We start from the raw sequence: 24,240 nt of genomic DNA, 5'->3' as shown, positions 1-24,240 counted from the left end.
CTATGGCCAGAGCCTCCTGCAGGGTTACCCTAAGGTTTCAGACATGACTGGATTCCTCGTTGGGGTATGTTGGCTGAGACTCCATTTATTTCAGGGGGTTTCTCAGTGTTTGAAACCGCGTGGTGATCCCCCCCCCCCCCCCCCCCCCCCCCCCCCCCGGTTCTTCTGAAAGGCTGTGGCAGGTTTCTTCAGGTCCTGAGAGAGCTCATTTGATGAGGAAGGTGTGCCTCTCTGCAGGCTGGGTGCTGTCATTCCCCAGCATGCCAGGAAGCAACCCTGGCTGGGCTCGAGGTGAGTGCACCGATGGGGACAGATGGGGACAGCAGAAGAATACAGATGTCCATAATTTGTTAGCCTCTGTCTCACCAGCAGCAACTTAAATGAAAAAAAACAAAAAACAAAGCAAAACCTGTCACCATTTAATACTTCTTATATCACTCATGTCAGAATTGCCATGCGCACTGGCTCATTTCTTCATTATGTAAGCCACTAACCAGTCACTGCTCAGCTTGTGGAATATCTGCTTTAGGCTGACAACAAGGTGCCCAAATGACTCTCAGCTGTGCCCTGACACCTGGGCTCACCTGCGCTTCCCAGAAAAAGACCGTACTCAGCTCCTCAGCTGTGACTCTGCAAGGAGGCCTCATTAGCCTCGGAAAGCTCCTCCTCTCAGCTGCCCTCCAGGCAGCAACCTTCCCAGGGGGATGGATGGAAACGGTGAGGGTCAGATTGCAGTTACTGGAAAGGAAACTTTTTGCAGAAGATGCAGATAGACTGGATCTGGATGTAGGGAAATCTGGAGACCCAGTGTGGGAAAGTGTCATCTGAGTGAACTCGAAAGCTGAGGCAGAATTATTGGCATCAAGTTATGTTTAAAGCAAACACCGGAGAGAATGACCTTGGGGATCCTGGGAAATTGAGGAACAGCAGCATGATTTACATAATGAGGCCAAGAAGAAAGTAAATGCTAAAGGAACAGCGATTTCCAAAAACTGTTCACTTTAAAGAGCCACTCTAAACACTTTCTTTGAAAACCATTGAAACCCTCAAATATTTATAGTGATATTATTTAGCTGTGACCATTAATTTTTTTTTTTTTTAAGATTTTATTGGGGACTTGGGGGAAGGGGAACAGCGTTGGGGAATCAGGGAAGGAAAACAGATAGTTGCTGTCCTTTTGTTCTTCACTCTAGTTGTGGAGGACGTCGCTTCACTGGCCCATGTTGGTATCGTTGCGCTCTGCCTGGGTGAGGCAGATTGGTCGCCGGCCTCTGGACGCCACTCATGGTGACTCACGGCAACCCAGCTCCAGGTCGAGCTGTTGTTCAGCATCTTAGCTGTAGAGGGCACAGTGTCACTGGCCCTCATGTGGGATCCGAACCGGGGCCCTGCTGCTCAGAGCTGGCGTCCCAAGCCAACTCTTAACCAACGTGCCACTTGGCAGGCCCTGATCATGAATTTTTTTTTTTGGGTTTGGCTGATACAATATGTGTAGTCCCATTTTGTAATTATCTAGGGTAAATGTTGTTCCGAAATGCTCATAAAATGATAGCTAATCACGGTCATTGGCTGTAGCTACTGTGCATAAGGGAGCATTGGCTTCATTAAGTTCTTAATCCTTCCGTCTCTACAAAGAGGTCATATCATACAGTGTGCTAAATGCAAACACAGAAATTCAATTGTTCCTGAAGATTACCTGTTCTATGCAGGGTGAGGGTGTTCAGAGGCGTGCCTGGGCCTGTCATTATCCCCTAGTCGTCAATATCACTGTGTGGATTGGGGGTGCTGTCTGGGGTTTGATGAGATTTAAAATGACTTTTGATGCCCTTATGGCCACACAGAGGGTCATCAGAACCTATCACATTTTAAATATCTGTGTTTGGAGACATCGTGGACACCAGACTTGTGCATCTTTTTGTCCTATATTTAGACATGCCCCTTCCTCTTCCTTTCCTCTGACAATTCACCTCTGGTGTTCTATCAGGTATAGCTGGGGAAAGTCCTTCCTGACCATTTTGGTTCCTCAGTAACTGAGGTACTTATCTCTACCCCACATTTCGGGCACTTGATATGGACTGACATATTTTGCTCCTTCCCATCACTAAAATATGATTGTTCAAAGAGTTTAAAGGGGCAATCAGACAATTCCATAGATGGCTAAAATAGAAAATAGAAAAGGATTTGGGAACTCAAGTGAGGAAGGTGTTATTTCTGGTTAAGACATCAGAACAGCCTCGTGGAACAGGTTCTGTTTAAGTTAGACCTGAAAAGGGTTAGGTTTTGACAGGTGAGTTGCTTCTTGCACAGATACATACATCTGCATTAGCTCAGAGCAGAGTCTCTGTGAAGGCAGGACATGAGCTCTCTTTCCTTCATGCTCCTCCTAACACATGGTCCATGCTTCACACAGACTGGGTGCCTCATACGCATTTGTCACCAGAGGCAATGAAATAACCATTTCTTCTAGGAGAAGGATTGAAGTGGTGTGATAGAAACATTCAAGCCCATAACAGAACGAAAGCAAATCCTTGCCCAGAAGTCCTGGGATGTTTTTAAAGAGGGCATGTTTCCTTTTAACTCTTTGTTCGTTTCTTGGACACACTTATTTTGATGTCATATGAAAGGGAAGGTGAAAGAGTGAGTGAGGGTCTGGAGGTTAGAGCCTGGTTGCTTTTAAAAACTTACCTTTGGAGATGGATCTCTGGCTACTTCATCCTGGAACAGAGAGAAGCCATCCCAGAAACCCAACCAGGTTGGTGTATTTGTAAGTCTTACTGCCTTTTTGCCCGGTTCTGTTGTCTTAGACACACCTGCTTTTCCTGGCTTATAGAGAGCCATCGAATTAGTGTAGTGAGCCTGGCGAGATGCACGAGTCAGGGACACCAGGTCCTCTGTTCCCACTACCAGCTTCCAACCAACCAAGCAGAACGCTGCATTACAAAAACAATTGCAGAAACCAAACCCTCAAGCAGGGAAACAGATGAGCCAAGATTTGAAAGTTTCTAAGGAAGGGAAAATAAAGAAACGCTGCTGCACCCTCCTGCATGCCAGCTAGCAGTGGCAGTTCAGCCTCTCCAGATGCTTCTACAGCCGAGCAGGCACTTGCTGTTTTGTCTGAGAGCTCTTCCCCAACCCCAGCCTCTCCTGCCATAGATGACCCAGAGGCCACCGAGAAGTGGTACCCGGGGCACCTGAGAACTTGGTGTTCCTTGCAGGACTGTCCCCTCTCTCACTTTGCTGGACAATTGCAGGAACCTCAGGGGACAGCAGCCATTGGAGGAGAGCTTCCCTGCAGTGATCTGCTGATCTGCTATTGACCTTGGCCTAATTCATCATGTTTGGGCTGATAATTCCAAAGATGGAGGTGAGGTGCCTATTAGACATGATGTGCCACATTCTTCCTCTGAGGCTAAGTTTGTTTTACTAACTAATGAATCTATTCTGTTATATTAAAAACCCAAGGTTTATTTTATAAGCGCGACAGCGCATCATTATATGAGCGGTATTCCACAGGCCCTAAGCAGAACATATGAAATGTCATTTCAAGTGCCAGGGTTTTTTCTAATTCCTTTTTTTTTTTACAGAATTTTGAAAGTGGCTTAACTCTAATTGGCTCCCCCAGGATCCCAGCTCCTGTTACATTGGTGGCGTTTCTTTTTTTGAGAAGCCTCTGGAGAGCGTGAACTGCCACTGCTAGCTGGTGCGCAGAAGGATGCAGCGACGTTTTTTCTTTTTCCTTAGAAACTTTCAAATCTTGGCTCAACTCCTCTCAAGCCCGAGTGTTTGTTTTTGCAGTTGTTTTTATAATGTGGGGTTCTGCTTTTCCTATTATATTGAATTTCATGAGTGAGAATGGCAACCACAACTGCCACCACCCATGGTGGCCAGCCTGTATCTGCTGTGAAGAAAAAACAGAGAAAAAGAAAAACAAAGCACGTAGTTATAGGATAGGCCCATGTAAATACTACTTAACCAAACACAGCTCCAATAAATCGGCTTTAAGTGTGTCTGGTCTACGGAACGTAAACACCTGTTTAGACAACAGAGCTGGGCTATTTTTAGTGGCCCAGATTCAGATGGTCCCATCATCTAAACAACTGTGAGAAGGCTGCCAAAATCTTCCTTAGTCACAATGAGGTCATACCTTTGAAACCCCACACGGTGAAGTAAATGAGACAACAGGCCCTCCTGGTTCCAGGGAAGGGGATGGGGGGCGTGTCAGCAACCTGGGGCCTTTTTCTTCTTTCAAAGTGTGTGTTTTAGCCAGACACTTATACTTCAGGATCTGAGACATATGGCAACAGAGAGACATCCACACGGTGTCTGTTTTATAATATATTATTCAAAGGTAGTAAGAGACCCTGGCCTCAGAGCTTCAGCCTTCCGCAGTGGAACTGAAAGCTGAGAGTCAGGGACGCTGAACTTTCCAGAGACGATCGGCCTGGTTCGGGCAAACCATACTGAGGGCCAGATGTGAAAGCCTGTTGAGCACAGTGGTTAGGCTGCCTTTTGTGGTTGAATTAGGAGGAGCATATGGAGCAATAGCAAGAAACTTGTTCCTCTTTTGGAAGATAAATGACCTGAAGCCGCTATATTAGGAGAGCGTTATCGTGTAACATTTGATTTCTTCTTCTCCGACACACAGGCCAGCAGAGAACAACAAGAACGGCCTCACACTTCAAGTGCCTCTTTAGTGTGTGTGTGTGTGTGTGTGTGTGTGTGTGTGTGTGTGTGTGTGTGTGTGTGTGTTTGCGTGCACGCGCACACATGTGTGGCCCAGGTGAGAGTATCTTTTTAATTGAAATCTGACTGTCCGGTTCTTGGTTAGTCAGGATCTGCCCAAGCACAGGAAAACCTAATTTCAGGCTTAGTGGGCAATGAGGTTAATAATAAAACACATTGATTGAATTAAAACCAGTAAGGTTCTTGTTAATTCATTTAAAAATATTTCTCAAGATTTTCTTCCCAAGATAAAAATGTATGTATTTGCCATATGGGATGAGAGCCAGCCAGATTCCATTTGGGTAAATGTACTCATTTTGTTGTCTAAAGAGAGACGGCAGAGACGTGGGGCACGGGGTTTTTATTTCATTTGTGCCGTTACAGAGCTGGATGCCCCGGGGCCGATGGCTTTGTCTCAGTGGCCCTTACTTTTTCTTAGGTATGAAAGAAGAGGATTGCGTTAGGTGGCATCTAAGGTCCTTTCTACATCTAGTATTCTGTAAAAGAAAAGTGCAAAGAAAAGCAGCGGAGTGGTAAGAAAAAGCTAAGTGTGGTAGTTCCGTGACTGTGGAAGGGTTTTCTGGGTAGAGAAGGAAGACAGCCGGCGAGGCTGTAACATGCCCCCTGCTCTCTCAGTCTTCGCTTAGGCTCCTGCCTGTGGGATGTCAGTAGCTAACTCAGCAGGGATCCTGTGTGCTCCTCTGTCTCTCTTTTCTCTCCTCTTCCTCATGTTTCTTTACATCTTTCTCCACTCTCACGCACCATTAGCTTTACATTTCTGAGGACTGGGTTGTAGTAAGGATTTCTTAAGAAGACACAAGAATAATGAAACTTGTTGGAAAAAATTTTCTCCTTTTTTCCCCCTTTTATTTCCTAGGATCTTTTATAGCTTCAGTTTTACTTAAAAAAAAAAAAGGTTCACCTCATGGATTGTAAGTTCGTGATGATGATAAGCACGATGAAGATACTAACCTTGACTGTTTACTATGTGCCAGGAACTCTTCTTAAAGCTTTGGGAATAATGACTTATTTAGTCTTCGTAACAACACTGGGAGATAGGCCCTGTTATCATCACCATTATGCAGACAAAGACAGTGGATCAGAAAGGTTGAGTAGCTGGCCCAAGTGTTACAGTTAACTATGGCGAAACTGGGCATCTATCCTAGGTCGTGCTTTTCCAGTGTCACTGCTCTTATCCATGCGCCTTGCGGCATCTCCCCCAAGGCAAGGACAATACATTTTACTCATGTTTTGTGTCCCCTTGAGAATTTGATGCAATGTTTGAGGAAAGTATACTTTGAATTTGTGTGGAATTGAATTAGATAAACACCATCCTACCCAGAAAGGAAGGCTATACAGGCCTCCCTTGCCTCAGGCCTCTGGGGCAAGGCTGAGCTCACGTCCACTCAGACCAGCTTGCTGACGAATATTTGACTTGTTACTTGCAAGTGTCTCCTTTCTTTTTGTGTGAAACTCATGAACTATTAATTTATAAGTTTTGGTTTTTATAGAGAGAGTTAGACCATGGTTTAAAGAAGTTGAACAGAATTTCTGTGCAAAGAGTGATACTGTAGTATTCTATAAAGGGATGTAGCTGATAAGGTAATGTATGAACCAAGTGGTATTTGAAGAAATAGCCAGGAACATTGGGCCAAGAAAGCGCTGGGTTTAGTTCCTAGAAAAACATTTTCCTCTAAGGAAACTGCCTGAATGTAGCTGACAACTTTTGAGATATACTAGGTTTTTACTTATTATAAACATTTGACACAGAAAGAAGAAGATCAATATGTTTACATTCCAAGGTCAATATTTCTACTCTGATATATGATATTAGGGGTTAGCGGAAGAAATAAGAGAGCTATTTTTATATATATATATATTTATTGCTATGGTACAAGGATAATACCTTTTTGCTCGGGTATTGTTTTGGAAGGTGAAGGATGCATTGTTTATTCATTATCTTCTTAATGCCTCACCTATCTGGTGGTCAGGTTTCCAACAACTCAATCATCTGGAATATATGTTTGTGCCCAGAAATATAGGATCATGGAAGATGCATGTTGGAAATGATCTTAGGGATAATGTAATCTAGTTGCCTTATTTTGCAGATGAGAAAGTACAGCCCCAAATGAGTAAGGGGCCTAGTGATGGATTAGCACAAAGTCGCCAACTAGAAAACAGTAATTACAAAGGCAGCATACTGTGTACTCTATTAATTCACTTCATAAGCATTTGCTGAGAACCTATCGTGAGTAAGACATTAGGGATGGGGCAGTCCTTCGTGGACTAAGAAAGATGTGGACCCTCCTCGAAGCTCTTAGCAAACGTGTGTCAGGAGGCCATAGGTAAGAAATATCTGCGAATGATTCCTAGTCAACTTTTGGCAGATGGCAAGGACTCCATCTTGTTACTTCCTCAGTTCTCATGCCTTCCGGGAGATGAAGCTGTTGACAACAGGGAGAGATGGAAGGAACAATCCCAGCATATAAATTGGTGAACATTTAGTATGAGCAAATCTACTGGCTTGAAAAACCTCCAAAGAATTATTGGGTTGTCGGGAAAGTCATGACGCATTTTTGCAACGAAAAACAGAGAGAAAAAAAAAATACGGCTTGACTTTTCGTTCCAGTGCTAAGCCTTAATAAGTTCATGTTGATAATCCTGCGTCAAGAAAAGGTTAAAGTTCTATCAACATGCTCTTTTAGCAAAGTGGTTCAGTGCATAAAACATTTTAGGAAACTTCAAAATAGAAAGAACATCTGTGCGTAAAAGGGTGAGCTTCAGTTCTCTGGGACATTTACTCAAAAGTCATCAAAACTTGCTGAAAGCGTGCTATCTATGCACGACAACTTACGTCTAGCCCATGACTAGATAAGTTTGATGTTAGTGGAGAGGAAATTGTCAATAAAGTTGATGTTTAGCCATTAACTTTACAATAGGGTGTTGTAAACTGAAGCACCGTTATAAAGATTGGTGTGTAAGGGGTCATGCTAAGTGTGGAATGAGGAGGTTGGATAAATTGGCTACAGAAACTTGTGTAACCTCAGCAATGTGCCAAGTCTGTGACTTCATTTGACCCTCATACCAGTTCTGCGTGGTACTCAGTGATATACCTGTTTTACAGATGAGGAAGCTTAGAATCAAGAGGTAAGATTATTTGCCCAAGAGATATAGTTGTCACATAGCAGAATTTGAATCTGATTTGTGATTCAAAAGCCAAGACTTGGTCCATAGTGTCCGAAGCAAGTGGCATTTTGTTATTCAACCGACAGAGAATGTAGCCTGATTGATGCATGCATTCATTCATTTATGTATCCATTCGTCCACTCGACAGATATTTGAGAACCAGCTATATGGTGGACTCTTTAAGCAAAGGCAGATATGAATTAATAAAAAATTTGAACTACAGAATAATATAGTAAATAATAAAGGTACTTGACAGAAGCATATGGGTGTTCTTTGTTTTTTGCCTATAGACTCAGTACTATTACTTTAAGATCAGATCTTTTACTTGAGGGCATTTTTTTAAATTAAAAAAACAAGATTGATTAGCTTTGAAAAGAGAATTAAATCATCTGTAGTTAGCAAATCCTCTTTATATATTTATTTTTTAATTTCACATTGCCCATTTGTGCTACGTTGGTGGTGTTGGCTCTCATGACTAAAGAAGACAAGCTTTCTTTTTCCCACCTTCAGGGTGACAGCTTCCCTGTCCAGCATCCTGTACCTGTGCTGTGGGCACAACCTTTGTTGTAGCACCTCCCAGATTTCCAAGTAAGAGATGATGTTTCATTGCCTCACCAATTGTGGATCAGTGAAGACTAAATTCATGACAATTTCAGCACACACAGTTAGAAAACAAGAAATATACTAACAGCATATTCTAGAAAGCACAGTCTCCCGAGTCAGAAGACCTGGATGGGAACGAAGCTCCTTTCATGTGTGTGGTGGCCTTCTACTAGGTTTCCCATCTCTGAGCTGGGATTTAACTTATTTAATAGTGCTGGTGTCACATACTGTTATGAGAATTAAGTGATACAGTACATGTGAAAAACGCTTTGCAAAGGAAGTTATAGTATGTGCTGTGTGCAGATCTTTACTGGATCATCTCTGATAATTGGCCGGCCGGGGGCGTTTCAGGTGTCATATGAGGATAATCGGGCATTTGACATTGAGCTCAAACTGTGAACGGAAGAAGAACATAGAGAAATAGAAATGCAGAGAGGTCGTTTTGACTCTAAAGGGAGTAGAATGTCAGCAGTATTTGCCTTATTTTTGCCTACTCAGTTCCTTACTGTTTCCTTACTTATTGTGATAGATGCCCTGGGCACCCTTCTGCCTTGTGCTTCACGAGTGGCCCCTAAGGTGTCTCATAGTTTTCAGGTGTACAATTCTGTAACACGTCATCTACATATCACGTTGCGTGTTCACCACCCAGAGTCAGTTCTCTTTCCATCACCACCACATATTTCATCCCTTTTCCTATATAACTTTACTAACAGTTGTCACCCCAATAAACTTTAATTAATTAAAAAAAAAAGATGTCTCATAGTGGCGTCAATGGCCCAGCACCTTGAAGGCCGCCCTGGTCCCTAAGCCACTGCTTCCTTTCAGTCCCTCTTACCTGCGTGCGTGTCTGCTCTCCAGGCCTCCCATCATCGGTCCATCTTAATTACTGCCTTAGACTCTTCCTAGGTGCAGACTCTCTGAATCAAGTCCCCCATGAATTATCCTCAGTTTGCCTTCACTCTTGTCATCTATCTTTCCTGGACTCTCTTTGCAAATCTCAATCACCATACTATCAAAACAGAAAGGAAGTTTTAATGATTTGAGAACTTACAGGTAGGAAAATGATGTGCCCAAGCAGTGGCAAGGGTCCTGAAGGCAGAATGGATAGGAACATGAGGCCTCCGTGGATCACCTTGGTGGGGGTGGGCCTGTAAGCATGAGTCACAGTCAGGTTCAGAGGGTAAGGCGCTGGGATGTTTATCTAACGTCAGGGCAAGTGTCCAGTCTCCCTGTGTGTGCTGAGAGCACATCAGTCTCATGTACCTTTGTGGAAGCATTTGGTAAGAAAATCTGTGGCAAAGGAAAGCGATTCCCATGTGAACATACACGACCACCATGGTTTTAGCTCTGAAAAGTGATTTTCTCGATCTCTGGGTTGGGGGCCCAGATGCAGCTGACCAAGTGTCTCAAACGCCTTTCTCCTGCAACCCTTGTTTGGCTGTTCGTTGTCCAGTTCTTGTGGGGACCACTCACTGCGACCATGCTGTCCATTAGTGGGACTGTGCTTGCAAGGTAGGGAGGCTTTGGAAAAACATTATTAGAGAAAGGCAGCAGAGAGGAAGTCTGCAAGTCAACGAGAAAATAAGCAACTCACATTCAGTAAGAACAGAGAATGTTCTTGAATGTTCTGACTCATAGGGGCCAACGCAGAGGCAGGCACTCCCTCACTGGTTCCTTTTCACACTTCAAAATGCTGTGGGGAGGGAGTCACCCAGCTTCTGACGGAGAGCCTGGCAGATGGAGAATGGGACCTATTTTTAAATCTTGTGCAGGTAATATGCAGACTAAGCAGCGTGTCCAGGCCACATGGTCCACCCCCAGTGTTTTTCTGCTTTAAATACGATCTGAATTCTTTTAGTGCTAATTTCATGTCATTGAATTTTACTCTTTACATTAATGTTGCCAAGACCTGACCTGTCACCTCTTTGGTTCTAGTGTTTGTTTGTTTTTTCTTTCTTAAAATCTGTGCAGTGCTTTTGGTGTTCTTTGAGAAACCTACAGAAATGGTGAGGAGTTCCAGATGCCGAGTACAAAGAGATGCTGTTAGCCCATCAGTCCCTGGCACCCCACTTCTGAGGAGTGTCATCTGTGTCACCCTGTGGAGGGTTTCTGATGGGCTTGTGCTCTAGTGAGAGGCCTTGTCATTCATAGTTAAAATATGTTTTTGAAAACCGATGTCGCATTGCACTTCAATATTTGTTCTCTGTAAGGTCCGCTTTCGCGTTATGGTTTGTTAGTTTTGTCAGCCACCTTTTATGGAGTTTTCACGTAGCATCGAGACAGAGGGAGCTGCAGGAACGTTGGCAGCGGCACCTCCAGGCCTGTCTCCTCCAAAACGTGAGTTCTCACATGGAGAACAGTTCCCCGGGGGGCTCCCTGCTTGTCCTGGGTGATCCACAGAGGGGTGTGGTGTGATTTGCAAGGAAGCCTGGTCCCTCCTTGCAGCTCTGCTGATAACTTGCTGTGTGACCTTTGGCAAGACTCGTCACCTCATTTGCCCTCAGCTTCCTGGAATGTTATGGGAACAATGACAACAACAGCAGCAGCACACAACTCTTTCTCTTTGGTCCTTGAAAGATGGTTGAAATGATACCAGCGTGCTGTGAATTGCAAAAACCATCTATTAAACACTACAGCTATTTACATATATCCAGATACATATGCACAAGGATATATGGGAGTGTGTGTGTGTGTGTGTAGGTACCACGCACACATACATTTGTTATTCACATTAAGGGAGAGGTCATTAGCCAAACTTGAGCTCTCTCAGTGGGTGGGCCTGACGCTTTCACCACCTGGCACCCGGCACCTTGGGTGGCCTACATACCTGGTCCCCCAGAAGGATCCTTCCTCGCAGCTCAGTAAATGGCACCTCCTCCCATTCAGAAACCATCTTTGATTCCTCTTCCTCTGACAGCCCCCACATCCAGCCTGTCCAGCACCGATCCTGTCAGTTCTTCCTTCACAACGTACTTCAAATCCACCCACTTCCACGGCTCCCACCCGAGGCCAGACCGCCGCCATCAGCCTCTGGCGACTGCCTCTCGGTTTTCCACACACTTTCCACATGGCAGCCAGAGTGAGCTCTCAGAAACGTCACACGCGTTATGAGGAGGGAGCCCTGCTTAAAGCTGGTCAGCGGCCCCTGGTGCCATTAGAGCGGAATTAAACTTCTAACCGTGACCTCCCTGGCTTCCCCGGTGGCACTGCTGCCCTGCCTTGTCCACTGCGCCCTAGTAAAGCTGGACTCCTTGCAGTTCTTCAACACACTGCACTCTTTCTTGCCCTAAGGATTTAAAAAGAATTTTTTTTTGTTAGAGTAGCTTTAGGTTCTCAGCAAAACCAAACAGGAAATACAGAGTTCCCAAATATCTCCCGCCCCCATGCCTCCCTCCATGCATAGCTGCTTCCCACGATGGACACCCCCACCAGATGGTACATGTGTTACAAGTGATGAGCTACAGGGACACGTCATCATCACCTCCAGTCCTTAGTTTAACTTAGGGCTCATGCTGGGCGTCGTACATTCTATGGGTTTGGATAAATGGATAAAGCCATGTCCCGTCATTACAGTCTCATACAGAACAGTTTCACTGCCCTGAAAAACTGTGCTCCCGTGTTCATCTGTCCCGCTCTCTAACCCCTGCCAACCACTGAGAATTGTACTGTCTCCATTGGTTTATCTTTTCTAAAATGTCATTTACTTGGAATCAGACAGGATGTAGCCTTTTCAGATGGGCTTCTTTCATTTAGTCATATGAATTTAAGGTTCTGCATTTAAGCTTTTGGCTCTGCTTGGCTTTTCCTGTCCACCGGATATAACCAACCTCGCCTATGACACCACCCTGCCGTGTGTTCATCATAGCACCCGTTACCCTGTGACATTTTTGTTGTTGTTGTTGACTGCCTGTCTCTCCCACTAGATCTTAAGCTCTGCGACAGTGGAGGTCTTGTCTGCCTTATTCCTGGCTGTCCTCCCATTACCTAGAGCAGCACTTGGTCCATAGTAGGTGCTCAGTAAATGTTTGACGAGTTGAAGGCACGGATGACCTGATTATCAACCCCCTTTAGCTTGACCCTTCTCTCCTACTTGGTTTTCAGGTGACAAACTCTTTCCTTCACACCGATCCCTGTTTCGTTCCGAGGAAGAGGCAGACATTCATGTTAAGTCACTGAGTCTGAGAATTAGTCCTTGTTCACCTTTGGCTCCTGAAGCTCTCTTGGTCGTCAGCTGAATTTAATGGGTCTCCAGGCGAGCGGCAGTTGGTAGCCTTGGTGGGCATCAGTCGCACTGCAAGGGAGAGCAGAGGCAGTAGAACATGATGGAGGAAAAATAGCAGAAAAGTATGATTTAACACTCACGGAGCCACACATTGTACTCAAAGCTGTGTAGACCATAAAAAGCGAATTAGGAGACAAGTCAGATATAAAATCAGATATAAAATGAGTGAGCACAAATACCGCAGCGAGGAAGGTATTTCTTCCGGTGCCTTCTCTCATTTACCAAACTGTAGTCTTATCAAAATATATGGGCTAGTTCAGGAGAGAGAGAGTGCCGCGGGTTCGGAGGCCCAGTCACGCCCTGAGAGGCACCGAGAGGCCCGCAATTTCATTACGGCTCTTTCAAGAAACTTTCTCTTAAGGCGAACAGACTTTCTAGGGAGGCCAAACCAAGTGAAGCTGAGTTTAATGTTCTCATTAAAATGTTAAAGAGGCTTTATTTATGAACGACTGAAGCCATAATTGCTTTACCCTTGTAAACCATGAAAATATGTGGTGATCTCTTATAGAGGCACCCACCTCGTGCTCTGTCAGCGAGCTCTGCTTAATGGGGAGCTTGGCTGGGTCTGGGGTCTGAGGAGGGGGCGTCTGGGCGGTGTTTCTCAGGGATGTAGAGGAAGTGTTGTCTGGGAGGGCCCCTCCGTGGGTCTGTTTTCCTTCTGTGGACCTTGCTGTGTGTGCACTATTTGACTATTGGATCTGGAGTTCTGATTTGAAATGACATGGGAGATGAACACACAGGCACCCGCCTGTTGTGGAAGGGAGCGTGTTTTTGTTTGTTTGTTTGTTTTTATCCTCCCAGAAGCAGAAGCTTACTGAGATGAGAAGAGACATACAAAGAGGCTGAGGCGCAGGTGAGACAGAACAGAGAATTCTTCTGGAAAAGCTGTCACATGACTCTCAGGGGGGCAGGGCACACAGAACTGGCTTTGGGGGGTACCATAGTTCCCACGCTTCGCTTTGCCAGCCTTAAACCCTGGTCCAAAAATGTAGCTCTGGAATTTTAGGTAGTGAAAGGGGATGGCAAACACAACACTTTTTGCTTCCTGGAAATACTTATAATTATGTAGAGCCAAGGCTGAAATAGTAGAGTACTGTTTGCTGGAAGCCTTGAAATGAAATTAGGGGGAGGAGGAGACGAAAGCATGCTATCTTTTCTCCAATTCCTCATTATTCGAAAACCCTGCTTGTTGAATGGTAACAAAGCTAGGTCTCATGAAATGCTATACTATAGTTTTTTGTTTTTCTTTTTCTTTTTTCATTGATGGGCCATTAAGATACTCTTCTCTATAGATTAAAATACATGTGTCCTAGAGCTGTCAAAGGTTTTTCTTCCTGGGATCAAATCCTTCTTTTCAGATGGGAGTGCGCGGCATTGTTAAAACTGGTTCAAGTCTGAGCCCGCATGAATGTGATCACAGGAAGCTCTCCCTGTGTGGTCGATTGGATAGTTTTCTGACCATCTCCACCCAATGATGTGAATGATGTTAATGTTCATGTCAGAAAAGCTCTCATAGTTTTTGAACATGAAAAAAAGTGAATTCCTATTTCTGGGACTGTTGCTTATACAAAACACTTTTTTTTTTTTTAAATTAAGAGCTTCAGAGTAAGATATAATAAATTACCACTGCTGGCTGGGCCAGCGTCTGTAAACTCTTGGTTTATTGATATGGAATGACTTGCAGTTTCTGTTTTGGGGACCTGCCAACCTGCTCCCTAATTCTGAGGTGATTTCAGAGAGGCGAGGACTCTAAGGGTTCTATTCAGCCACAGCTCAGCTAGTTATGTCTGCCCTTCCCCTTATCAGAGACAGGGTTGCAATCCCTGTCCTGGTCTGTAGAGTGAATCCATTCTGGCGTTTTCTTGGCTGCACAGAAAATCTTGGTGGTCTGTGATCAGGTCCTCAACTCCCTACTCCAGCTCAGAGGTGTGGAAGTGTGAAGGCGTGATGAGACCCTCAGTCATATCAGGGTATATGCCATGGACTATGGGAACAACTGAGTAATTTATTCCAGGCAACTGTATTTTTTTGAGAACGTCTGTCTGCTTTTTAGAGTTTTCCATTTTCTCAGTTGCTATTAGAATGTTAGTCGTCACCTCTGACTGCTCAGTGTCACTGCGCAAAGCAGCCCTCTTCCCTTTCTAGTTCTTGGAAGTGAGTTGCATCCAAGATCCTAGGTTGGCCTTATGATTAGGCAACAACACTAAAAACCTAGGGGAAATCTTCAAAGTATGTTAGTGTGTGATAGCATTTTCCTCTAGCTACTTAATTCTGTTGTTTCTTAGGCTTATATTGATTGGTCAGTTAATTGCTTGATTAACTCATTCCTTCATCATATATTTTGGGAATATATACTACTAGGAATGACGATTAAGTTCACTAACTCATCCTAGAAAAAGGGCTACATAGCTCATTGCTGAATATCACTATGGTCACCTTCGAAGTACTCCCCTTGGGAAAAAGCTATGCATCAATGCCAGCACCTCATCCACCCTTCAAAGCAATTTTGGACCTCTTTTTCTGGAATGGCCATCAGAGCTGCTGTCATATAACCCTTGATGTCCTGAATGTCATCAAAATGTCTTCCTTTCAATATTTCCTTTATCTTCAGGTAAAGAAAGAAGTCACTGGGGGCCAGATTAGGTGAGTAGGGAGGGTGTTCCAGTACAGTTATTTGTGTACTAACTAAAAACTCCCTCACAGACAGTGCTGTGTGAGCTGGTTTATTGTCGTGATGCAAGAGCCATGAATTGTTGGCATAAAGTTCAGGTTGTCTAACTTTTAACGCAGCCTTTTCAGCACTTCCAAATAGTAAACTTGGTTAACTGTTTGTCCAGTTGGTATGAATTCATAATGAATAATCCCTCTGATATCAAAAAAGGTTAGCAACATCGTTTTAACAAGTGTGTGAACTTAATTGTCAGACCTTGTATATGCCAGTGGAATATACTACACCACCTAGGTACAGGAATAAAAGGGTGGGCAAACCAAATTTGTCTACGAAGTTTTGCTGTTAGGTATAGGGGTTGAAAATTAAAGAGTGAAATACCTATAGAAGACCAAATTGCTTTTGTTCAATTCAAGGAGCATGTGTGAGATTGTCATATCACTGCCTACTCCGTAGAGTTCTCCATAAGTGCATTTCATGTGGGAAGTGGTACCAGGCATTTTCTCTATTGCAATAATTTTCATATATTTATTAAGCTGTTACTTGGAAGGCTTCCTGGTGGGGCCTTAAATGAGCCTTTTTTGTGTGCTGCCTGTGTCTTTGTCAAGAAGCAGCCTGTTAACTCTGACCTGTGTCATTCATCTGCCTCGGGCTGGTAATTACCCGCATTTCAGTCATTCCAGGAGTGTTTGGGGGATCTGTACAAAGGGGGATCAGTCTCACAGAAGAGTGGAGTTTACGGTGGGTTGGAGGGCATGCACTTAGGGAAAACCTGGGATGGAGTGAAATTCTGTTGCCTCATATATTTTACATCTTTGTATGCTGTGAGCACAGCAGCTGAATATTCTAGAATTGTTCTACCTTTTAGAATATGCTAAGAAAACGCTAGCTTACTCCATGTTTTAAAAAGTATTCTTTTTCTTCTCAACTGTTGACCTGGCAGCAGGCTGGGGGAATCTGAGCACGCCCAGTGGGACAAAGGGACAGTAGAGGAGCTCAGCAATTGTCCTATCGTTGCTGAGCTCGGTGCTGGGAGGACTGGCTATAGGCTGATAACAGAGGTGCGACTCTAGGGAAGGAAAGAGCCAGACCTGTGGGGGTACTAGTGAAGAAAAGGGGTCAAGGGAAAGGGGTAGAAAGATGCTTGATTGTCCTTGCTTCTCCCCCTCACCTCCTTCTTCTCACTCAAGGAGGGTGTGAAAAAGCAGGCAGATGAAAGGAGAGTTAAATTCGGGCTGGAAGGGCACTTGGAGGTAGTAAGGGAGAAGGAAAATGAGTTTACCAGAGAAAGTGAGGGGAAGGAGACGGCAAGAACTGCTTCAATCCTGGGAGAAGAGGTCACAGGAGAGTCTCAGCTCCCAGCAGGGTGCCTGCCTGATAGCGGTGTCCCTCCCCAAAGACGTTTTCCTGACTTTTGGATTAACTTTAACCTGATTCTCTTTATGGTCCTTGTATTTCTGGTTGTGGCTTCATTGCCACTCTGTGTGATCAAATAGCAAACATGGAGGCACAGTCGCGTTGTGCATGCCCCCGTGTAGTGCTCAGCAGACTTCTGAGTCCGAGCTTCTTGCGTTTGATGTTTGCTATTCCTCCTTGTCTACAGGTAGACAGTTGAAAGGGAAAAAAATGTTCCTAAGGGCTGCCGCCTTTACAGCTCATGCATACAAATATTCAGCGCAGGTGGAAAAAAGACTGATATCACCATCCAATATTTTTTTGAAGTAAGGTGGTTGACTCTCTCAGTACTGGTCTGGGTATTTGGCCCAACTCAACACCACACTGCCTATGCCTGTAGGTGGGCCCCTTCTTGAAAAAACTCTTCCTCTCTTCAGAAAGCTCAGCTCAGAAAGCCTTCCCGATATTCCAGGCCTGGGCCACGTGCTTTCTCCGTGTGCACCAGGGTCTTCCTCCGTGCCTGGCGTCCTGTGCTGACCTTTCCCTCTTAGATCTACCATCTCACGCTGTAATTCCTGTCCTTCCCCCGGACTTTGGGCTCTTTCTCCAACGTTGTAATGGAGGACCTGTGTCGATGTCCACTAGCTGGTTAGAGAATGAACACATGGCCTATGATGCTGGTCTTTGGGTGTAAAACAGAATTCTTCGGGAATTCGTGAGGCTTTTATAGATGAGTTTACAATCAGCCTACATGTCCTGGAAAAGCAACTTTGATTTAGCCAGTGGCCAGGGGTTTCTGGGGAGTGTTGTAGGTCTCCAGATTCATGCGACTGTAATAAAGAGATTGTGATTCTGTCAACTCCTGGACACCAGAGGACAGTCTCGAAGTGTCAGGCAACCTATTTCTTGTGATTCTCGTAATCACGGGTTAAATGCATAAGGTGCGTCAAACCAAGCCTCTGAGACTTTAATGTACATAAGAATCACTGAAGATCCTGTAAAAATGCATATTCAGTTTCAGTGGGTCTCAGGTGGGTTGTCAGTTTCAGCATTTCAGGCTCCCTGGTGATGCTGCTGGTGCTGGCCCATGCACTGGACTTGAGTAACCAGGCTTTAAAGCACTTTCTCGAAAATAAAGTTGGGATTTATTCTGTGAAAATATCTAGATGCATTTTTATCGTTTACAGAACAACAGAATTCCTGAGAAAAAACTTATAAGCATCTAACTTTTATTTTAACTTGGAAATTTGCAAGAAGTCTTTCCTACACTTAAAAATAGTAATCCTATACCTGCCAGCCCCTGAAACTGCTTCTGAACAGCACTTTAGGTGATTCTGCCCTTAATGAACATACAGCTTTATTTATTTAGACTTTCTCAGGTTTGGGCGGCCCTGGCCCTGGTACTGGCCCTAGTGTAGCTGCCTTAGCAACAAGGACCACTTTTAAAGCAGAAATATTCTTTGGAAGATTGACAGCTCCAGGGCTGTGTTTATGATGAGATCTTCACATTTATTGATTGATGCTAGGTTAGCACCATGCAGAGACCTTCTCCAAGGGCAGTGCGTTGGAATGGCTGGAAATAGGAAAAGGGCCATGTTTAGCTCGAACTTGGCAAGCAAAACCTTGCATCTGCTTCCGTATGTTCAAACAGCTCTGAATTTGATGTTTGAAGTTCCTTTCTAACAAGATGGCCTTTATTTTACAGGTCCTTTGCAGCGGCATGATGCCATATTTATAACACGTGGAGGGCAGAGAGCTCACCGTGATCAGGTAAAAGGATGGCGTGTGCTGCAAGTGAGAAGCAGGACGAATGGCAGGATGTTTGTCACTGTATGAGAAGTGATTCAGGAGTGACTCAGTCATACCGTCGCCGTCATTCTCTGATGTGTGCTTCACGCACTTATGCCTGGGGTGCAGAAGGCCTGGCATGGGTGACCTCAATGAATTGATGTGCCCCTAGGAGTATTGAGAAAGCCCCTGCAATGGGGCCCGTGTGAACAACCAGTAAGAAACCAGGACTGGTCCCCCAGCATCTCACCTTCTGCAGAGTTACCGTAAAACTGTTACGATTGTTCATCTTTATTACCTTATCAGAAGGCTTTTATCTTTTCAGCATTTATGTAAATATGTGAATACTAAAGACTCTTCTAATTAAAGTCTTATCTCTGTGCTGCAGTCTGAAGTTGCATTTCCAAATATTCTTTGCATTTTCTTTTTAAATAAATGCATGTCTCACAACTTTGATTTGCCCAAATAGGTCACCAAGATTAATTTTCCATTAACCTTTATTGCTTCTGTTTCTTTCTGATCATCTTTTGAGAGGATTAAACGGTCCCCATTGGGTCAGCCCCTATATGGGATATAAGCCATTATTTTCTTTGATGGGACTGATGAAGAAGGTGGTGACTTGGGGTCCAGTGACCGAATCTGTCCCCATGAACTCAGTCAAAGCCCCTGTAGATACACCCACATGCGGAGTTCTGTCGACCATGGCAATTTTGCCATTGGTCTCACTTCTTTTGTGACCCAGTCTGTCTTAGTTTTCTCTGGTGGCTGTAACAAAGTAGCACAAACTGGGTGGTTTTACCAGCGGACACTATCTCACAGTGCTGGAGGCCAGAAGTCTGAAATGGAGGTGTTGGCTGGGGTGGGTCCTTCTGAGAGCTGTGAGGGAGAATCTCTCGTGTGCCTCTCTCCTAGCGTCTGGTGGCCTCAGGTGTCCCTGGCCTTACATGACCATCTTCTCCCTGTGTCTTCACATGGACTTCCTTCTAGGAATGTCTAGCTCTGTGTTCAGATTTCCCCTTTTTATAAGGAGACCTGTCACACTGGGGGAGGGCCCATTTTCATGAGCTCATCATAACTCGACCATCTGCAAAGACTCAGCTTCTAAGTAAAGTGACCCTTACGTGTCTGAGAAGTTAAGACAGTAGCATCTTTTTGGAGGATACAGTTCAACCCCAGCACTGTCTTAGGGAAGGAGACTTGATTCCTTCTGGTATCCCCTACGGAACCAGCACTGTTGTTAACGTTGGTCGAATGAGGGACCAGAGAGGCTGGAAAGGCCTCAGACTGATTGGATTTTCACAATCAAAGCGCAGTGACCAGGGATGGGCAGGTACTATGCTGACCCCTATCCTCCGTGAGCTCTGACTTTCGGGATAGTCCAGGTTGAACAGCAACAGGTTGAACGCGTGAAAAGATTTTTCCTTTCAAAGCAAACCCAAGCAGCATTTTGATAAAATGCAGCTCTCTGTGTGCAGAAGTCATGCTTTCTCTGTTGGCATCACGGGCTGAACTGCCAATTTGCATGCCGCCTCTATCAGCACATCAAGATATCTTCCCAGCTAATTCAATGCCATTTAAGTCACACTCAGGCAGGCTATTCTTTCTTTGCAGCTGCATTGCTTTGCACTTATTAAATTTAACGTTTGGTTCCCTCGCACTAATCTGAAAATGCTGTCCTGACACAGATCTGCTGCAGTTGTGTTTTCTCTCTTCTCTAGGCTGCTTTCGCATCGAAGTTAGAAGTTATATTTCCTGAGGGTTTAGATTTGAATGTTGATAAAATGTGAGGATACTGGTCGCAAGGTAGCACTTAAATGATCCCTTCTTTCCAGATGTTTCTGTAGAAAACCCTTATTTCTTGGAAGGGGAGGACTCTCTGAGCATGTCTGCTGTGACTTCCAAGAAAGAATTACCTTTTTATACCCAAAGGAAGCCTTCTGCTGCGGGAAGTCCAAGGCCAGGGTGGATTTCCTTCTCGGGGTGGAGTAAGGTCTTTAGGAGGCTTGTGAATTCATTTCAGCCCCTGGGTGAGCGTGACAGGTAGGCTGGCCAAGGTCTGATGTCGACTGTGCTGCTCAGGCCCCTGCCTCCCTGAGGCGGAACAGTAGCGGGTGGAACAATTGACTTCCAGGTGTCTGGACCCCACAGGAGCTTTCTTGTTCCTGAGGGTGGGATACAGGCTACCTCAAGGCCAAGGGATAGCGTTGGCCTAGACTGCGCTGAATGTACAAGATGATGACACGTAGTAGAAAGTGAGTATGACAATAAAAATTCACTTCAGCATGTCTCACACAAACATTAGTCCTAAGCAGTTTGGTAAATGAAAGGACACGGGTTATGGAGTGTGTGAGGCGTGCAGGCAGGGTTCCATCAGATGCCCGACACGGATGCTTAACTCCATCCTGGTGCCTCCATGGCTGACTCCTTTTCCATTTTGCTCAAGAGCTTGCTACCCTCCATCAGAGGTCTTCTGTAACTTATCATGTGACTCTCCCCCTTGTTTGGTTTGGGAAAATGTCTAGGGCTTCAGTAAAAATAAAGGAATTAATTTGTATTTGTCATACAGTGACCAAAGTCAGAGAGATGGTGGAAGAGCCCTTTGACAATTGCCTGTCGAATTCTGGGCGCAGCTGCTTTCTGGTGGTTCAACTGCCCCGAAATACTTTGCTATGTATTCTAGACATGTGCTACTACAGTTATAACAGTGTAATAAATCTTATCTCAAGAACTCGGTGATTTTATGCGTACCTAATACTTCTCTACTATTAAAGAAAAAATAAACCAGAAATAAAACCTCTAATGCCGTGAAAAATAATTTATGGTTGCCTAATGTTCCCCACTTCCATTTTGTATTCCGCAGTTTCAGATCCCTGAAAACTCAGATGAAAGAGCTTTGTGTAATTGATAATATAGTTATTATTAAAGCCTGATTTAAAAGAAAATGGGAAATGATTTTTATGTCCTTTTAGTAAGTAATTAACATGGTAGTTTTTGTAGACTTCCGAAATAAGAGTGTATTTATGATACATGGAAAATACTTAAATTAAATAAATTATACTTTGGATCAAGATTCTATTAAACTTTGTCAGAAAACATTTGCACGTGGGTGAGTTAAAATGTGAATCTCGGTGTTTGTTCTCTCTGGGATCTTCTTCTTCTGCCGCTACCTCTTGACGGTTCCATCTTTGTTTCTTTTAAATCCATGAGTCTGTTCAGTTCTTTCGAGCTGATAATATAAGAGGAATGGAGGGCCGGTCTGCCAGCGCGCCTGGCAGAACGCGGGAGCTTGGCATCCTCCCCCGTCTCCTGCTTCTCCTCCATTTAGTTATCACCAAGCTCTGTCCAGTTTCTGTATGACTCTTTCCTATTTTTACTTTTCTCATCTATGACCATCCTTTTCCAGGCTTTTCTTTCTCTTTTGTTTGTCCGACCATACAGTGTGTTCATTCTTTTGTTCATTCATTCCTGCATTATCCTTCTCACGTGTGCCAACAATTGCTCTGGGGTAACGTTCAGGATGTTATAATTAAGGTGGGAGCTGATTGTTCAAAAACTGTCGCTAGGAGGGAGCTATGTGCTAAGTACACCTCACACGCAGGAAAAAGGGCTGGCTTGGGGAGTCAGGGATTGCTTTATGGAGAAACGGCATTTGCGTGGAGATTGGAAGGAGTAGAACATTGCCAGGTGGACCAGTGGGGTGGCGAGAGAACCTTCCAAAGGAGTCGGAGGGCGGGCGGCTTGGGCAGGGGTGGGGGGTGCGGGGAGGGGACGAGGAAGCCAGGCGTGTTTTCACCCGCCTTGCTGTTTGAGTGACCCTGGAGTGTGAAGTGGGAGAGGAGGAGGATGGCGGATGAGGCTCTGCAGGGCGGCAGGGGTCGAGTTGGAGGCCCCCTTACCGATTGCTGAGCTCCCCTTCTAGCTCTTGTCTATAAACGGCGGTTGCCTTCAGTTCATCCTGCGGGTTACAGCCACCCCGACTGTGTTGAGACTGCTTGTCTTTACTCCTCCCAGGTCTGAGTGCTTCGGAAGGAAAGCCAGGCCTTCCTCGCCTCACACTCGAGACCTCAGCCGTTTCTCTCCCTTATTCACTCCGTAAATCATTCACTCAAGCCAGAGCTGCTGGCTTTGCTTCTCACACACAGTTCCTTTCCGCTCCCAGCTTCCATTTTCACAATCCTCCCATCCTTCAAGGTCTCACGCAAATTCATATCTTTTATGAAACGTATCTCCACTCCCAAGTTACTTCTACCGCTTCTGAGCTCAGGAGAACTTCCTCTGGACTCTTCGCATCCCAATGTTCAGGTGCTTCTTTCTATCACAAGTTATCTGTGACACTCTCGGAAGGACTGCCCCACGTGGAAGGGGAGGGCTGGCTGCCGACACTGTGTCCTGGGCCCACTGAAAGCACAGCTCCTCGCCTGCAGTGGAACCGCGTCCATGCTGGTGGACACGATGGAGGGGGCAGGGCCTGCCACCTGGAAGGCTCTTCCAGAGGTGGAACGGGGCAATTGATTGTCCTATGGACGAGGCAGTGGCTAATGTAATGTCCGGATGAGACTCTTGCAGAGTCATTGCTGGCGAGGTAGAAGGATTACGTGAAACCCAAATCAGGGATGTTTACACAAAAGCCCACTTTGAAAACTAGTGAAACTGCCCTAAGGCGTAGACATGGGAAGAAGAAACTTAGAAAGCCATCGAGCCCTATGTGACTGGTCTTGACCATCAGTGACAAATGACATAACAGGTAAAAGCACCTCTATTGCATTACGGTGCTCTCTGCATCTTTATGTGAGATGGCCTCTGGAAAACTTGATTCAATTTCAGACTTCTAGTTGCAGGTCTGGAGACAATCACAAATTCAGAAATATATTTATGAAAGTCTGTTGCCACTGAGCTCGAAAGACCATAATCCTATTACTTGTGATTTTGAAAAGGGTAAACATGAATAACTGAAAAGGGATATTGATTAAAGAAGTAATAGAAACAGAAGTTATGGCATTAAAGTAACCGAGGCGATAGTGGGCCTAATGGACCCTGTTCTTTTAATGCCTTTCTTCTGCTCCGTGCGTGGAGTTGGCCCTGCTGTCGATAGCACTCTGTGCACAGAGAGAAAAGGGCATAATGGAAGCATTAGTACTGCTGTCTATAAAAAAAAAAATCAATCTATTCTTGCAGAAAAACATCAATCAGCCTGTGAAATCAATTAACTGGAATTGTTTATATTCGGCTTATAAGATAATGAGACGGATGATGAGAAAAGACTGCATGCCTTGCACATAGTAGATACTCAGTAAATGTTTCTTGAATAAAAAAACGGAAAGGATACTGTGGATTGAGGTTAAAAACCACTTTAGTGTCAGTTGTTCTGTCAGTACTGATTCACTTCATTGCTTTTACTTGAGTGACTGAGTGACTCTACCTAATGAGATGACTCAATTCCATATGTCTGCCCTCATATGTCTACCACCAGGCAACCCAGGCCAGCGTCATGTGACCTTGAATGTCTCCTCCATGTAGAGTCTGCACTGTTTCCAGTTACTAAACTTGCTGCTCTATAGAGTCCTGGCTGATTGCATTTTTTGAAGCATCATTTTGA

The 24,240-nt window shown here is 44.7% G+C and overlaps 1 protein-coding gene across 6 annotated transcripts in view; it reads left to right on the top strand.

The window, feature by feature from the left end:
• Positions 1-24,240, top strand: part of ENOX1 (ecto-NOX disulfide-thiol exchanger 1) — a 524,830-nt gene that overhangs the window by 83,147 nt on the left and 417,443 nt on the right. For 5 of the 6 annotated variants that reach the window (XM_019650344.1, XM_019650343.1, XM_019650337.1 and 2 more), the window contains exon 2: positions 18,562-18,626. The exons of the other annotated variant lie outside the window; for it this stretch is intronic. The gene's annotated coding sequence lies outside the window, so the exon portion shown is untranslated. The remainder of the gene's footprint in view (positions 1-18,561; positions 18,627-24,240) is intronic. 6 annotated transcript variants of the gene reach the window in all.

The sequence above is a fragment of the Hipposideros armiger genome, unplaced genomic scaffold, assembly GCF_001890085.2.
Source record: "Hipposideros armiger isolate ML-2016 unplaced genomic scaffold, ASM189008v1 scaffold_139, whole genome shotgun sequence".
NCBI lineage: Eukaryota > Metazoa > Chordata > Mammalia > Chiroptera > Hipposideridae > Hipposideros > Hipposideros armiger.
This window is presented reverse-complemented; position numbering and strand designations above follow the sequence as displayed.